We start from the raw sequence: 4,522 nt of genomic DNA, 5'->3' as shown, positions 1-4,522 counted from the left end.
ATCTTTCAGTACGTTCCGAACACCATTTTTATGAAACGTTGCTTTTTAAAAAGCTATATCTTGAAAACTATTTAACATAAATAACTCTATTAGGGCTCATATTTTAGCAAATTTACTCTGTTTTAAATGACGTTCTCTTAGGTTTTCTTGTGTTGTTCCTACTTTTTTAGATATTGAGCTCGGAATGAAAAATTAATTTTTTTAATCGCTTTAAAACAGCTGCCATTTTTTATTCCCCCTACCTATATTTGGCAGACTCATCAATTTTGAATATTAATTATACACAGCTTTCATTAAAGTAATCAAAAATTGGGGTGAAATAACTGCCTTTTTTCTCCTCTTGGGCTCTTGTACTCATTATTTGGATTGGCTGGTACAAGTTGGCCTGAATTTGCGGCCAGAAATAAAAAAGCGCTTGTGCTGCTTCCACACGTTTGCATTGTTTTAGAACTTACAACAGATGGATATTTGTGCTCTCTATGTTTTAATTAATAAAAGAATTTACCCCATATTCGGATTTAATAATCAACTTATTTGTTTAAGGTTGTATATTTTAAAATTCAATGGATTCGGTGTAAATACGCATTTTGAAATCTTGTTAAATAACTTTAGAAATTTATTTTTTATTTAACATAGCGCAAATATTTATTTAAAAAGACATCATATGTCTCGATAATTAAATTAAAACGTTTTTGATGCAATATCTAGAACCAAGATTGAATTTATTGGAAAATGTTTAAGAAAGGTGCCCCCTCACTTCTGAACTGAAATTCATTATGCCATCTAGTGGCAAAGATAAGCGGTAAGAGAGCTGGGCAGCCATCTTGATCCCCAAAAAAATTGCGGTAAGAACTAAAAGAATAGCCATCTTGACCTGTACAGGGGAAGAAAGAGACAGAACTCTTCGAGAAGATCTCTTCTTATAAGTCATGAGGGAGTAAAACCTTACACTCAGGCGAGAGGGACGGTGGCGGCAAAAGAATGGGGAGAAAGATCCATGAGGGAACCCTTCTTCCATACTAACATTCATACCAGAACCATCCTTCAAGCCCCAAGAATATCAAACAAATAAAATGTAATACTTTCATCAATTAATGTAATGAAACCAAAACTATCACTAACCAACTAACCATATTGTAACCATTTTGTTCAAACCGTACAGTAAACTGTAGGTAAAATATTTTATTTTAGTATTTTATTTTAAAAGCCTATGATATCAATTTATTATAAATACAGTCCACTCCATCATTACAAGTAGTTCTTTGTTCATACCAGCACATAATAATTAATTTGGGTAATATCTCCCAACTTTTACTCCGGGGAATATCTAAATTAAACAGAAAATATAGTACTATTTATATCAATTTTTATCCTCTGCAACCTACATTACAGATCTGTTCAGATACTGAAAAAAATCTTCTACATTAATCAAATTGATAATAAAAAAAAATTAAAAATATTAATATTTTTTCACCGGGAAAAGGCTCAAAAAACAGCAAAGGTCTGATGGCACCTCTTGATTTAAAAACAAACCAATGTATCCTTTGGCCTTAAATAAGAATTTAATAATGCAACGAAACTTCAATTGCTCATTTGTTCTAGAAAATATAAGATATAATAACGTATGAAGTTTAATCCTACTAAACTAATTGAAATAAAAATGAGACAAATTTATTTTCCAATAAAAAACAAGTATCTGGAATTAAATCGACAAAAAAATCTGCATTTTGATTTAATAGTTTCGAAATTAAAGATGGAAAATACTTGTTATTTTTCTATTTCAAAAACACTTAGCTCGTGCATTGTGTCCAGAACCTTAAACCAGAACCAGAACCACTCACCATTAAATTAAGAAATGTAAAAAAAAACACACAAAAGTGGACAAGTGCAATAAGGGGAAACAGAAGAGAAGAAGTGGTTGTTGCAAGAGTCAGAATAGGACATTCCAAATTAACACACCTCCACTTAATCACAAAAGAGGACCAATCTACATGCCAAACCTGTCAGTCCCCATTATCGATAAAGCACATAAGTGAAGAATGTCATCAGTTCGTCAAGCCTTCGAAAACAATAAAATTCCTCGTACAAGAGAATTGGCCCTTAAAGAATCAGCAGAATCCATAGACAAAATAATAAAATTTCTGAAAGAAACTCAATTCTATACTAAAATATAATCCACCAATACTGCCCAGTATAAAAAAAGAAATAGTCTACATTCAACCATCAAATGTCAAAGACAAGAAGATAAATAAAGTAAAAAGGGTGTAATAACCTAGATGTTGATCGCCCTGAAAAAAAAATCTAATCTAATCTAGGGTGAGTGGTTCTTATCTTGACCGCTAGATAGCGGCAAAAAACGTTGAACCAAGCGAAATTATACTGCTACCAGCAAGTATAAAAAAACTATGCAAGACTGTTTGGACATAATGAATAAAATATGAAAAAGGTTTATACAGTAAAATAGACAAATAATAATTAATTAATGATGAATAATTACTGTTCGATTTTATTTTTTGGACAGATGTATGTAGAGGGCGATTGGTGGTATCGGTTTTGCTAAGCCATCTATTATTATTAGCTTTGAAATATCATGGCGTTCAGTGATTAGGTGCCGTTGTAATCCTGACCATATTAGGTTGTGAATATTATGATTAAAGCGCTCATAATAATTATTTACAACCCAGTCACGAACCGGCATGTTTATTGTAAAGCTTTCAGCTCATTCAATAACTCTCAGGCGAAGTAGAAAATTATCAACTCAAACCGGAAAGGAGCGATCACGTTTTCATTAACCTCACTCAATACGAGGTTCTTCATAACCTCACTCAATACGTCGGGTTCTTCTTCAAGCAGAAGAGATTTATTGTGAAATTAAAACATTGCGGATATAAGGAACCTGGAATTTAATAGCCACCTTGAAATTTCACATAGCACTGAAATTAAAAATTTCTCCTATGCGGTCATAAATTACTGCCCGTGAATGCTTATCCCAGTGATTCATTCATGGAATTTTCTCTTGAAAAAATTATTAAATAATATTGATATTATGTAAATCGAATAATAAGCATGTGAAAAATTAGGTATGTAGATTCTTAAAAATTTTAACACGGTAATTATTTACTTTCACAACTCCAAAAGGCGGGAAACCACTATTATTTAACCAAGTTATCATTGGAATTCGGAAGTGACACTAGTGTTGACGGCTGCTTATTTTAGGTTAGTTTACAATATTAACCAGGTTAGTTTTACAATATTGATCAGGATAAGGAAACTATAAAACTAAATACAATTACGTTGGTGAACTCCAGTAAGGAACTAGGTTTAGAAATTAATACGGATAAAACAAAGTATATGGTCAGCAGTAAAAACGACAGCAATTTCAGTGGTATAGATATAAAAGGTTTTTAGATTCTAGAGTTACTAGAAAAAGCAAGATTAAAGGTGGGAGATGCTTGTTATTCTTCAACCCCGAAATTGCTTGATTCGCTTCTTTAAACTTGAAGGTTAAAATTTACAAAACTATCATCCTTTCTACTGTTTCTCTCCACCACCGAGACGTGGTCTCTCACACTAAGGGATGAGCAGCGCCTTAGGGTTTTTGAAAATAAAGTATTACGTAAAATATGCTGACCGAAAAAAGGTAAATTGACCGAAGAATTCAGAATTTAGAATTGAGTGAACTGTTAAGTATTATAGAAATATTAATTACAAGGTTTGAATGATAAATTAAGTGACTGATGGGGTATTTAAAATAAGTCTCTAAAAGAATATCGATAAAAGTAATAGTTTATCTGTTTCTACTGTAAAATTAAACGTTTTGACATTTTATATAAGGTAAATATCGAATAGATACTATAGTTAAACATCTAGAACAAAGGGTATACATGTGATAAAAATATAAGGGTTTTAAACGAGGGAAGGGTTGGTACATGACGTATGTTAGAGGGAATGGAGTTCCAGAGATATGAAGCTCGAGTAAAAAACGATTTATCAAACGCAGCAGTTCGGTGAAGTAGAGGGTAGATGTCAGATAAACAGGACCTGGTAGTACTGGATTGGACTGAGAATTTGAATTGCAGGTTTTAGTCAAAGTGGGGGAAAACAAAAGAGGAAACTAAGAGTTGACGGGTTTTATGTGGAAGGAAATAACGGATTCTATTGGATTGCTTTCAGGTAGCTATGGTTCGACGGGAAATTTGGGCAATCCGTGGTATCCAGGATAAAGTTTGATCAAAAGTGACACCAAGATTTTTGACTGACGTATAGAATGAGATAAGGATATTGTTTAGGAAAAGTTCGGGGGGGGGGAGGGGTGATATATATAAGGAGAGAAGAAGATCCAATTATGATAGCTTTAGTCTTTTCAGCATTTAACGTAATTTATTCTCCGTTAACCAAGTGCTTATACTATTAATTTCTTCTTATAATTTTAGTCATTGATAAAGATGGAGAAAAAAGTAGGGGATAGAGAGGAACCCTGAGGTACGCCATTAGGAATAAGTAGGGAAGTAGCGGGAGGGTT

Source organism: Halyomorpha halys, unplaced genomic scaffold, assembly GCF_000696795.3.
Source record: "Halyomorpha halys isolate HHAL.00 unplaced genomic scaffold, Hhal_1.1 Scaffold1466.1, whole genome shotgun sequence".
Taxonomy (NCBI): domain Eukaryota; kingdom Metazoa; phylum Arthropoda; class Insecta; order Hemiptera; family Pentatomidae; genus Halyomorpha; species Halyomorpha halys.
The sequence above is the reverse complement of the archived record's forward strand: the minus strand, read 5'-3'. Positions refer to the sequence as shown.